Source organism: Daphnia pulex, chromosome 7 (assembly GCF_021134715.1).
Source record: "Daphnia pulex isolate KAP4 chromosome 7, ASM2113471v1".
Classification (NCBI taxonomy): Eukaryota; Metazoa; Arthropoda; class Branchiopoda; order Diplostraca; family Daphniidae; genus Daphnia; species Daphnia pulex.
Genome location: NC_060023.1, coordinates 7,044,746 through 7,058,991, shown reverse-complemented (window position 1 = coordinate 7,058,991; position 14,246 = coordinate 7,044,746). Strand labels below are relative to the sequence as shown.

Here is a 14,246-nt window from a genome sequence, read left to right as displayed (position 1 = left end):
GGTAGAGTGATCGCTTTGCATGCGAAAAGCTTGGAGTTCAATCATCCGCAACTCCATACTATAATTACTTTCATTTTGATAAAAGGACCATTGTCAGGTCTGCCAACAGAATGAAACTACATTCCACATTCCTACGAATATCTCGTGAAAAGTGTAAATACCCAGTGATCAAACAAGTACCTTGCAAAACGATAGGGCATAATCTTTCTTATCGTTCTTTTTCTTCTACTGGTAGAAATCGGCTTTTGTCGTGCCAGCGGTATTTTCTGACGGCCGTTCGGTTGTGGCACTGTCGATTAAACCTGCAATGATCCTCTAAAATTGAACAGAAAAGCATATAATTGCCATTAATTATTGATATTTTTCCCTGTCATTGTTACAATTGTGTGCTCTTCTCAATACACCTAGTTTACGCCACATTGCAATACAAGATTCCTTCGGTAATATCCTTCGGTGATTTTTTTAAACGTTAAAGAGACAGAAAATAAAGGTTATGGTAGATTAATACATACTTTAACGTTTGGAAAATTCTGTTTCCCTTTATTCTCTTTCATAATTGATTCTTTATAACTAATTGACTAATAATCTGTTAATATTATGAGTGGTGCGACTTAGGTGTGGCGGAGGCTTTTTCCCGCCACCCCATGTCGCACTTCATGTTTAGATTAAGTTTTACCAACATTTATTACTATAGTAACATGGAATTGGAAAAATTATTAGTTACATATTAACTATAAAGAAATGGATGTGCTCTTATAGCAGTTAGATTAAACCACCGCTGAAAAAATCTTAATTCAGGCATATAACCTAAGTGTTTTACGACCGGTTCCAAAATCGATACCGATGGTAGCGTCGCTAGCGATATTACCATAGCTTTACTTCGTCTTTCGTTACATTGTTTGGTGTACACACCAACCTGACCACGTTTTCCCTTGAATCTTATGTTAATGTTGGTCTCATGGTTAGCAAACCGAGCTGCCACTGGTATGGTTCGGGGTTCGAATCTCGATCAAGCCATTTAGGAAATTTAAATTTGTAACTTTTGAAAAATTACACTCAACATGCAATCCAACACTCAACCGCAACAAATCCATGGACCCCACTTTTTTTCCCATTCCGCTATGGACGCTAGGAACGCGAGGGAGAGTAATAAAAATTGCGACTAGGCTGGGTGGGAAACTGGTCAAAATTACACTTTACTAGATTGAGAATAACTCGGTCAATCTAATTCGGAATGTAAATTTCTTTTGGATTGGTATTAAGGGATGGCCAAGCAAACTTTTGGTTGAATTTGTTTTTTTTTAAAGGTTAGCATTTACCCAAAAAGCGATGCCAAAGACCCCTAAAATTGTTAAAATTTGAAAAAACTCAAACTTTAACATTAAATATCTCCCGAACGGCAGGGAATATTTAAATTCTGCAAAAACAGGTGAATCCGAACTAAAAAAACTGGATATGCCTGAATTATTTCAGATTTCTTGGTCCCATAGCGGAATGGGGAAAAAAAGTGGGGTCCATGGATTTGGTGCGGTTGAGTGGTGGATTGCTTATTAAAAAACTTTCGGAGGTAAATGGAAGTGGAAGATCAGTGGTAACTGTTCACGACCGCTAAAAGATCTTGATGACTGTGGAGAGGACAAGGGAAGAAGAGAGAGATGACCCAGAGCTTTAAAATGAGTATGATCAAACATTTTTAAAATGTTCCTCAACTTCTTGGTTGATGACTAACTGTTAAAAAAAAGGGGAATAGAAATTTTACTTGATCAAAAAATTTATTAAAACCAAGATCATCATGTACAAATGTGTGACATGTATCAAATTTTGACAGAATTACGTACAAAATTTGGTGACGATTGGTCATTCAGGGAAGAAACGTATAAAGGATAACTAAATGGACATTAAACCCTCTGAAATTCACTACTAGCTACTACTACCCTACCCCCTATACCCCACACCCTATATTGTTAAGGACCTTCGTATATTAATATACCTCAGGGATAAATCGATATTTCAGAGTCAGTTACTCTTAATTAAAATAGGGGAATAATACAAATACGCGGTAAAACGTAAAAATATCGGGGGTATAGCTCAGTGGAAGAGCATTCGACTGCAGATCGAAATGTCCCCGGTTCAACCACGGATGCCCTCTATTAAGTTGAATCTAATACAGGGAATGAACTATTATTGGGTTTATTCAGTTAAATTGTTTCATTGTTGTGTTTATTGAATTTGAAAATCAGCTCACTAAAAATATTTCTACGTATCAGCCTGACTTTTGAAAGTTTGAAAGAAATTCTCATCAGCTTATGGAAACTGATCTGCGTTAAAGCTGTTCAAGAAGTATTATTTAATAACACACAGTTTCTTCACTTAAATAACTGAAATATCTGACGTGGCCTCCTGTTCAATAGAAACTCAATTATTAACCAAATGATTCTTTGTTTGCGCATCCTGTGTGAAACAAAAATTAAAAGATAAGTTTTTTTTTTCGCAAAATTAATACCTTATAATCCAGAATGTCGAAGGTAAACTCATACAACCATTTATGGGGGTATAGCTCAGTGGTAGAGCATTCGACTGCAGATCGAAATGTCCCCAGTTCAAACCTGGGTGCCCCCTTACAGTACCCACCAAACTATTAGGTACACCCCCCTTTTTTCAGTGCATTCTTATGGCACTACGTGTCCTAGGAAAAATGCAATAACTCTTGAACCGCTTGAGCTAGATTTTTTTCCTTTTGGCCTTGAGTAGATCTAATGATGATCTACATTTTTTCTACACATGAAGTCGTCGTAGGATTAACCCCCACGGCGCTACGGTATCGTTCAGTTTATTAGGTACACCCGTTTTCCCCCATATGCGCCGTGTTAAATACGGCGTTTTAAAAAATTTACAAAAAATACTAAAAGTAAAGCTAAAATGATTTTCTTTGTGCCAAAAGATGCACAATTCTTCACTCTATACGAATATAGAGAATGATTTGCAAAAAAACCAACTCAGAGAACCCTTCCTATACCCTAAAGTTTTCCACTTCAACATTTTTGCGGCAAAATAATAACTGGCGCTGTCGTCACCAGAGGCACTGCAGGATACGGGCTGTTGCTACCAGCCGCCAGCTCTCACAAAATATGGTTTGGGGTAGAATCAGATATGTTACCTCGCCTCCTCGGCGGGAAGAATTTGAAAGAATCAATGTCATTAAACGGGAAAATTCTCTTTGTTTATTAAAGAATATCTTGCCTAACCCCCAAGAAAATGACTATATTGTTTCCGATTGTTTCTTTTACCCGCGATTTTATCGAGCCTTCATTTATTCTCAAGTTACAAGTTGTGGTGATCAAAAATTCCTGTCCAAAGGTAAAAATGGGGAGAGCGAGTGATTTGACTGTGACGGAAAAATCTAAAATTGTGACACTTGGACAGGAAGGTGCTTCGTTACGTAAAATTTCTCTTCTTCTAGGCCGTAGTGTAAACGCAGTAAAGCAGGCTATCGATAGATTTAATGAGACAGAATGCATAGGAAAAAGAGAAAGGAAGACTTCTTGTAAACCTAAAATTTCCGATGCAACTGCTAGATATTTGCAATTATTGTCAAAACGAGATCGTAGAAAAACTTTGCCTGTTCTTACTCAAGAAGTCAACTCCGCGATAAGTACCCCAGTTTCAATGTCTACTGTGCGTCGATCCCTGCAAAGCTTTGATATGAACGGCCGAGTTGCGTGCAAAAAACCTCTTCTCAGAAAAGCTAATATACGAAAACGCCTAAAATTTGCTCAAGAACATGTAAATTGGACTGTAGAACAGTGGAATCGAGTATTGTTTACTGATGAAACTAAAGTAGAAGTCTTTGGAACACATCGACGCACATTTGTCAGAAGAAAACCCGGCGAAAGATATAGGAATGAGTGCCTTGTACCAACTGTAAAATTTGGAGGGGGTTCGGTAATGTGTTGGGGGGCAATTTGTGCCAAAGGAGCTTTACCCCTGCACAGAATAGTAGGGATCATGACTAAGCAAACTTATCACCAAATTTTGATTCGTCAGGTAAAAAAAAATTCTCTTTTGTTTTGTTAACACGAATGACAGTAAAATTTTATACTAGGCAGTGCCAGGAGGTCTTCGGTTACTCGGAGAAGGATTTGTCTATCAAGAAGACAATGATCCTAAACATTCGTCACATCTTTGTCGAGGATATTTAGAAAGAAAAGAAAAATTAGGTAGACAAATGAATTCTCGCCTAATTATTATTCCTAAAATTTGTTATGTGAGTCTAGGAGTGTTAAAGCGCATGGTTTGGCCTCCCCAGAGCCCGGATTTAAATCCTATTGAGCAGGTCTGGGATTTTGTAAAATCTAGGCTAGAAGAATCCGACCGAGTCACCGTGAAAACCATTTGGAAGGAACTCGAGAAAGCATGGGATATGATTACGCCCGAATTAATTCAGCGATACATCGGCACAATGGCTGACCGATGCCGAGCAGTAATACAAGCCAAGGGAGGGCACACACGATATTTAAAAAAAATCTGATTATTTTCATTTTCGCATCGCATATCGCATATTTGATTGTTTATTTTCTAATGGAACCAAGAATAAAATTTGAAGTTTTAGCTTTTTCGCAATATTTGCGAATAAAAATTTCTCATGAAACACATCTTTTGAATTCAAATAGCTACGTTATTCACAAAAATAATTAAAGTGACCTCAAACCATATTCTGTGAGAGCTGGCGGCTGGTAGCAACAGCCCGTATCCTGCAGTGCCTCTGGTGGCGACAGCGCCAGTTATTATTTTGCCGTAAAAATGTTGAAGTGGAAAACTTTAGGGTATAGGGAAGGGTTCTCTGAGTTGGTTTTTTTGCAAATCATTTTCTATATTCGTATAGAGTGAAGAATTGTGCATCTTTTGGCACAAAGAAAATCATTTTAGCTTTACTTTTAGTATTTTTTGTAAAAATTTGAAAACGCCGTATTTAACACGGCGCATATGGGGGAAAATGGGTGTACCTAATAAACTGAACGATACCGTAGCGCCGTGGGGGTTAATCCTACGACGACTTCATGTGTAGAAAAAATGTAGATCATCATTAGATCTACTCAAGGCCAAAAGGAAAAAAATCTAGCTCAAGCGGTTCAAGAGTTATTGCATTTTTCCTAGGACACGTAGTGCCATAAGAATGCACTGAAAAAAGGGGGGTGTACCTAATAGTTTGGTGGGTACTGTATACAACGGATGTTCTTTATTAAGATGTTTTAAAATGAAATAACTTGCGGTTTTCTGCATGCTTACCTGTTTATATGGAAACTTTTGTATCATTTATTTAAAGATTTACATCAAATATATAGTGACAAAACAATAATCACACCATAGAATTATCACTGTATCAGTAGCAGATTTGCGCACAATATAGAAAGAACCTGCCAGGTACGATAATCTTAGCGAAAAATGTAAAACCCAGGTCGTGTGTACAATTGCAATTAATACTTAAGAGTCTCATGCTGTTCCGACTGAGCTAGCCAGGCTCATACAAATCAACGTTGTAATCCAATACTATCTAATATGTCATGGTAAAATGCACTTGGATTATCGCTCGCACTATGGTGATAACTACATCGGTGGTTATGAGGATTTACTGCTAAGATACACATAAGTGATATTCCTATATTTTATCTTTTTACTTTGTATGTAATGAGTGCTAGGATGATAGACTGCATAGTTGTAAAATTATCTCTAGTGATGTAACATTACCATTTTTCAGTAATCAAGTCAAAACTTCAGCGGTTATTGTTGCGTTAAAAAAGCGCCAGTTTTGACTGCTTTTCGTTGGGATGACACCAGACGGATAGCCAAACAAATACAACTTGGTAGTGGCACCCTTTTAAGTGTACAGACTAGCTAGTTAGCGTGTAAGATTCCTACCGCTCTTCTTCCATTACACATTTTACATAGCAGTACACAAGTCCAGATATTGGCTATTATCGAGAAAGTACAATAGGAAATGCAATTCCATACTCGGATTAAAGTAGTAAAATTGTTTCCACCCAGGATCGAACTGAGGACCTTCAGCGTGTAAAGCCGACGTCATAACCACTACACTATGGAAACGTAAATTTCATAATGATGGCAAAAAATTTATTTCGCCAAAATCAACATAACATGTATATGTCCCCCAAATATATAATAAGGATATAGCTGACTTGACCTGAAAGCCACACGATGAAAAAATAGGCATCAATTATCGACATTTCGTTTCGTGAAATATCAGAGAAAAGAAATCCAATTTTTAAAAAATATCAATCGATATTTCAGAGTCAGAAACTCTTAATTAAAATTGAGGGCTCTTCCCTACCAAGACAGGTTTTCTGATATCGACAAACGATTAATACAGGGTTGTAGATCTTTTTACGCTGATCATTTTTAATATAGGGTTTAGGGTGTGCAAATGAGCGGAAGTGCCCGTAAAACGCGTTCAAAGTTTTGAGTTTTACGGAGCTGACGTGCAGCCCAAGCCGGCCAGAAAGGGGGTCGAGCGGGGCGGGGTGGCGCGTACCCATGGGAGAGGGGTGAGTGAAGGGGGGTTTATACCTGGGCCATACTATACGAGCCCATGTTCCCCAGCTGCTCCCATGTCACCGGTGGTCTAATGGTCAGCATCCCGTGCTGAAATGTCGAAGGACTGAGGTTCGAATCTCGACCAAGTCAAAAAAATAATTCGATAAAAATTAAAATTTTGAAAATTTTAAATTTTAATAGCATCAGTCACTGCTATATCATGCAGTCACATGTTGCATTACATAAAGCTTGTGGGAGCTGCCATACGGCTCATGCTTTCCCTTAACTCAATCATGTCAACGGTAGCCTTATGGTTAGCGACCCGTGATGCCATGTCGAAGGACCGAGGTTCAAATCTCGGTCGAAAAATAAATCGATTTTTGATAAATTAAATTTAAAAGCTTCTAGATTTGATGGAAGTGGAAGATCGGTGGTAAACTGGTAACTCACGACCGCGACAAGAGCGGGAGGCGTGGCGTCGTCGTGTCGTTTGTGGTAGCTCCCCACAAACATAGCCTAAACCCTATATTAAAAATGATCAGCGTAAAAAGATCTACAACCCTGTATTAATCGTTTTTCGATATCAGAAAACCTGTCTTGGTAGGGAAGAGCCAAATGGAGGAATAATACAAATACGCGGTAAAATGTAAAACTATCGGGGGTGTAGCTCAGTGGAAGAGCATTCGTCTGCAGATCGAAATGTCCCTGGTACAACCCCGGATGTCCCTATTAAGTTTAACCTAATATTGGGAATGAACTATTATTGGGTTTATTCAGTTAAATTTTTTCCTTGATGTGTTTATTGAATTCGATAATCAGCTCACTAGAAATATTTCTACGTATCAGCCTGACTTTTGAAAGTTTGAAAGAAATTCTCATCAACTTATGGAAACTGGGGCCATATTCTAGCCTTGACTTAAGCGCGGAATTTTTTCTTATCTTACTGTTTTTGGCTTAAAAATCCAATTTAAGCTTGGATTTTCCTAAAACCGTGTTTTAGCTTTTCTCAACTCACCTTTTTTTAAGATTTTTTTTTGAACTTGTCTTTTTAGTCTTAAGTTAGCTTTTTTTGTAAGCCAACTATTTTATGGATCACAGAGATTATTTTCTTAAAATTCCGTGCTTAAGCTAATGCTTACAGCTATTGTTGTCCTAATTTTAGTATTTCCCGTGTCATTGTTTTCATTATTAAGTGGTCTAGTGAGAATAGAAGATGAATAACATCGATGAGTTAGAACTTTACCTTGATGTTTTTAACGAAGTCTTAAATAGTGACAATGACAGTGATGCGAATGAGGATGAATTGTATGAAAAACGAATAGAAGTGAGAAGGAGAATGGTTCCGTTTTATCATCAACGTGCTGACATTTTTTATCTATTTGACGATAATCAAATTTACAAAGTATTTAGATTCGATAAAGCTTCTATTTTCTATATCGAAGGTATTCTCTATTTCATATTATAAGTATGAAGGATTCGCAAAGCGACAAAGAATAACACTTAATTTACGTATTAGACGTGTTGTTGTGTATTAGATTAAATCTTTAGTCTTTCCATACATGATATCGAATTGATCTTATTTGGGTATATCATCGTCTCTCAGGGGGTCATCCCTTAGTCTACGTCCTAATATGACGGAATTAAGAACGTCCAACCTATCACGAAGAAGACGTATTGATGATGACATATCAGATTTTTCGCCTAGTTGACGTTTAGAACGATTAACTGTCTCACGTAAACTACAAGCAGGGGAATTTTCTTGCGGTTTGTTTGACAACAAACTAACAGTTGTGATGGCTAAAGACGTAGAAGGACGTTTAAGTAATGATGGTGAATGACTTTTAACGATAAGTTCCGCTGAAGACCGGGAACGACTGGATGCTAGATTGGCTTCGTAAACATCTTCGTCTTCTTGTTCATCTTCAAAGGATCTGCGATTGAACATTTTCATAGCCATTTGCAATTCGGGATCTTCACGATCTACAGTCGTGGCTGAAAGTTTGTGTACCTTGTGCTCAAATATACGCCTTTTTACTCTGTATTGGCGGGTAGTGTGAGCCTATCACAAGAGAAAGGGGTTGTTATTTGTGCGCATTTTTCCTTGTTAACCCAAACCCCTCTACCCCCCTCTTTTCTTAACTCTACCTTTTAACATCACTAACTATTTTACCGCGAAACGGAAGACGGTTAAGCAACCCTTTTACGGAACGCAAAATGAAATTTACGAACGCTTGATTAGCAAGAGTTCTAGAATTAAACGGTGGTGTGACAGAATAGTGGCAATTAATAGAATTTGTCTATCAGCCTTATTCTCTATTCATTTTGCGTCAGGTAAAAGGGTTGCTTAACCGTCTCCCGTTTCGCGCTAAAATAGTTAGTGATGTTAAGAGGTAGAGTTAAAAGAATAAACAGGATTATGAAAAAAATGCCACTAAGGAAAATGATGTAAGGTGAGAAAATTCAAGAATAATTCGAAGATGTACAGACGGAAAATTAAGTACTACGCTAAAAAATGTTTATTTTTTTTTAAGTAAAAAAAGACGGAAAATAAGTACTACGCTAAAAAAGGATTTTTTATTTTATTTTTTTTTACTAAAAAGTGGAGAACAACTACGCAAATGATAAGGAATGTTTCAGTGTCACAACAAAAACATATTTATTATTAAAATAACAAGTGGAGAACATGAATCACGATTGTTTTATGAAAGAAAACCTTTTAATGGTTATCATTTATGAATTACCGAGAATATGAGAAATTCGAAATAAATGGCATTGTAGTTGTAGATTTGTATTATCGTATACGTTACAGTTTATGTGAGCTTCTAAGTTGAAGAATTTAAAATGGGAATTACTACATGGGAAAAATTTCTATCCAACTGTCCTCGCAAAGAGCAGCTATAGGCAAAGAGCCATTGCTGACAAGCTTGAGTCCATAAATCTTGATAAAACTATTGCGCAAAACTGGGTTGTCACCGTTGCAACTACGCAAATGATTGACAATTTTTCGATGTCCAATCACCATAACCTATCGAGACAAAGAAAAATAAGATGAATTTAAAAGAGAAAATATTTATTGCAAATCTCCCAGACAACATCCCTGGTTTTTAAGCGGTAAAAAAACCGTCCCTTCCGTACCGTACAAACAATCCGGAAAAAAAAAGGTTTTTATCCGTATTGAAATGAAATGAAAAAGAAAATTGAAACGCTTAAAAATTAAAGGGTTCCGTCTGACGCCCCTGTCGTGCCGGGAAAAAAAGGATGGAAAAAAACGGCCTTTGTCCTTCCAATTCGTGTGGTCCCAAATTGGTTTTTTATGGGCACAAATCGTTTGGCCCAAAGCAGTCTAAAACTGGTCTCGTTTTTGTGTTTTGGGTTTGTGAACAATGACACAAAGACACGAAATCCGCGAAAACTCTAAGTCCAAATGCTATCTTAACAATCCTGTTTTCAAACTTCTATTCAATTATAACAGGTAATGGGCGAGTGGTTAGAGTGTCGGACCAGTAATTCGAATGTGAAAAACTAATGCGTTTAAACCGCAGAGCGAAGAAAACTATTATATTTGAAATTCGGCTTCAGAAATTACAATTTAAGTGATTTAACCATAAATTTATTTTTAAATAATAAAAAAAGAAATGTTAGCATGTTTTAGGCTAAATTTAAACAAAAATTTGATTAATTTTGTTTAAAGTTTAAAAAACCGGCTTTGGCCGTATTTAAACCCCGAAATAACGGACATGTTTCCCAGTTTGGTCCTCTTAAAACCACCCAGAAAGACGCCTCCCGTACGAAACTTTTAGCTAATTCTGTACTAGAATTAGCTACGAAGTTAGGCGGTTTTAGCTAGAAATTTTCAGGTCAAAATTTTAAAATTCCATTTTGGGAATTTTAGAGTAGATTTAGCTATTATCTATATATATATAATAAAAGAACAAGCTTTTGGGGGAGGAGCCTGTGTCTGTGTCAACAATGTGTCAACACAGGCTCCTCCCCCAAAATGGAACATGCCCAAACATGCCCGACACCAGATGTCGTCGCCGTTATGACGCAATCTTTGATGACGCAACAACCAGCATCACCACCAGATGTCTATAGCATCGCCGTGATAATCTTCAAGTAAGGTAGTCACTGGGCAGATTTCCCACGATAAAATCTATTACGGGTAGATCGTGCTACAGGAAAGCGAATTGCAAAAGAGTCCGACTTTACGCTAGACAAAAGTTCCCCGGATTTGACCGGGGTTCAGGTTACTCGTTTTTCTAGCTATAAATCTTAGATTGAAGGCAACTTGAAATTTTCTCGCTGCCTTACCTAATGAAGAAAAAGATCTTTCCGCGCGCATTCCCATTGTTAGCAGGATCACCCATCCATTTACTGATTTTGAGTTTTTTGCTGCACCTACTTACTTATTGCTGCTGGTTGTCCCGATCTGGTATCTTTTGATATGTAATAGGTAAAAAATATTTGATGCTGTTATAATTGTGTCGATAGGCCTAATTCTTCACATAGACTTCTAATTTCACTAATAAAAAACTTATATAAAAACAAACCATTTGTAATGTAAAAAAATATTTTCTAAATTTCGCCTTTTGCCCATAACTATTATACGTACCTACTATGCGTAGGTTTTTAGGTTGTAAATAAAAAAAAATCTGTAGGCCTAATTATTTTGTGTCTGTGCCTGACCACCCCACATGCCGCATTTGTTTAACCTTTTTTTTAATATCATGATTTATTTCGATCAAATTAAGCGAAACCCTAGATTAAAAATTCAATACTACAATTAGGTGAAACAGTTAGGAAATATGTTAAGGGGAAAAAATTCGAGCTGATTTAAAGGTTAATAATTTCAAGCCAGATCAGAAAACAACCTAGCTTGGAAAATAAAAGCTGAATATCTGCTAAAAAAAGTGGAGCTAAACCCTAGATTAAAATTTCAATAGTGGAATTAGCTTACAGTTAGGAAAAATATTAAGGGGGGAAATTCAAGCTGGTTTTCAGGTTAATTTTTTCAAGCAAGATAAGAAAACGCCCTAGCTTGAAAAAAAAAGCTGATATCTGCTTAAAAAAAGGGGAATTATTTTAAGATGAAAAATTTCGAGGTGATTGCAGCATTATAGCTGGTTTGATTTTTTAGCCTAGCGCCGGGTGAGCTGTTATTAGCTAACAGTCAAAATTTAAGCTAAAAGTTTCGTACGGGCTTTTAAACGGTACCATCGGTCCCGATCACTGGGACAAAAGACGTCTAAAAGACGGAATGTTGCTGTCTGTGCTGTAGGGTACTTCCAACTTTTCTTCTCCAAAGAGCACAGACAACTGCTCTATCAAAATGGATTCATCTTCGTGAACGGAAGACACGATGCCACACAAATCTTAAAATAAATATTTTTTCAATTAATGAAATTTAAATACGAATAAAAAAAATTACCAACAATAACTCCAATTTTAGCAGAAGAACACTTTAATGAAGTAATAGAACAAAATTCGTAACGGAAAACAGGGAAAATAAAAGAAAAAACTCCGTTTGTCACCTCAATCGGATCACACTGTTGATGAAAAAAAGTTGATTTAAGGTCATATTGAGCGGAAAACATAAAAAAATTAACTTAGCCTACGTACTGCAGTATACTTGTGGAAGAGTAGCTGGAAATCAGATTTACAGCGGAATTGTTTTTTATCGTCTTCCCTATAGCCTAAAATTCCATAACGCGATATACGATAACTCGTATTCACCTGAAAAAATAATGGAATAACAAGCAAAAAAAAATTAAAAAATAAAAAACAAAAAAAAACAAAACAAATAATCTCGAGATCGCGTGAAAATTTGAAATGTGTTCCACATACAGCAGAAGCAACGAATGTACCACCGTTGAAGTCAACAAAAATGAATTTTTTTTACTTCTAACACATTAGGAATCAAAATTTGGGTGTAGAAGGACACCAAACGACCAACCAATTTAATACTAAGAAAATATTTATACAAGAAAAAAATTAAAAGTAAATACCGATAAAAATAAGTTTGATATTTCCTTATTGTCTCCTATATCCACGACATCTAATTCAGTTGCCAACGAACGGGATAACAAACGTTCCACGAAATCAAGAACAATTTTCTTCTCCATTATAGAAAAAGTGTGTGACGAATAGAAAAAAAATAAGGGACAAGTGATGCAACAGTACCCGTCAACAAAATGAAAAATATGGATCCGTGACTCAATAATGAGTTCATTCTTAGCAACAAAGTTCTTGTTTGTCAGGGTAGAATCTCACAGTAAGGGTGTCGAAATTAACCGAAAACAATTAGGTGGCATTCACTGGAAAAATCCATCAAGAGAAAATTTATAGTGAATCGGTCAGATTTCTAGCGATTTATTTTTGCAGATTTTTCAAACGGCTAAAAAATTTTTGTGTTGCCCTGTTTCTCTTTAACTCATAATTACATTGATTCCAGTAAAGTATTCATGGGAATTCTACTCCTTATTTGTGTTGCCATGTTTCTCTTTAACTCATAACTAACAGTTATTCTTGTTAGTGATCACAACAATTCACATTCAAATTTTCTTATCAGGATAACCTTCGCTGCTGTTTGGCTTGATTCAATTGAAGACACATTGCTGAAATTAAAGGATTGTCAATTTCTCTAGGTTTAATTTATTTAAATAATAAGATACATGGCTTTACTTGTGTACCTTTATTGTTTTACAAATTTATAATTCATAGCGTATATTAAGTAGCCTACACCAAAATAAGTTGTATACGAATTTCTTAATTTTCGTTTTAGAATAACGTCATTCCATTTAAAAAGACTAATTAAAAAGAATGCAAAATTTCATTCAATGTATTTTTTGAAAAAGTTTCTTTTCTTAATTGTTCACATGACAAAATTACATTTTAAAACAGGTGCGAGTTTCTACGAAATCACCATAACTTCAAACTAACATTTTTAAACAGGTTCGAGTTTCTAAAAAAAAACCATAACTTCTTTGCCTGTAAATGACGAAGCAATTAAGTGTCAATGTACGGATTCTTGTTTGGCGGTGCCTCACACATCATTTTCTACAAGTTATGCAAACATAATGTTGTGATGCTGGTTCTCTTGATACTTTCTCGTACGACATGTGAAACCATTCCAGGCAAGAATCACAGAAAATAGCCGAAACATTTTTTAGAATATTCGCATTGCATTCCTTACACGGAAATATTTTTGACTTCTTCGATTTTTCTTCACATCAACTAAAATAAAATGTCAATATGATGATAAAATACAAATAAAATGAAATAAAAACTTACTCGTTTGAAGGACAGCAGCCCAATCATCAGGGGTAAACAATGATTGAAAACATTCAAGTTCCTTTTCAACAACGTCTTCCGTAACTGCATTGCTAACATCGGCTTGGATTACGTTAATTCTTCCTCTACAATTTTCTTTTCGAAATCAATTATAAAAGGTGCCTTTTGAGATCCAATTATCCATGACAGGAACACTAATGGAAAAAGAAATAACAATTACTGATAACAAAAATTGTTGAAAATTTTGGTTCTTACTCTTTTGTTTGTTGTTTCTCGATAAGTGATTTCTTTGAGACAATTTTTGGGGATTTATTGTACTCCAAAAAGTATCCCTTTCCATTTTTCCTAGGGTGACCAGCGTAGCGCTTTTGGTAAGGTAAAGCTAATTGTTTTAATGGATTTGAAAG

General features: G+C 36.1%; 2 non-coding genes across 2 annotated transcripts; one reads left to right on the top strand and one right to left on the bottom strand.

Moving 5' to 3' along the window:
* Window positions 1–2,547: 2,547 nt before the first annotated feature.
* Trnac-gca lies at window positions 2,548–2,619 on the top strand. The gene has a single exon. It is a non-coding gene; the product is annotated as a tRNA-Cys (tRNA).
* A 3,410-nt stretch (window positions 2,620–6,029) lies between these two features.
* On the bottom strand, window positions 6,030–6,102 carry Trnav-uac. The gene has a single exon. It is a non-coding gene; the product is annotated as a tRNA-Val (tRNA).
* Between the last annotated feature and the right edge of the window lie 8,144 nt (window positions 6,103–14,246).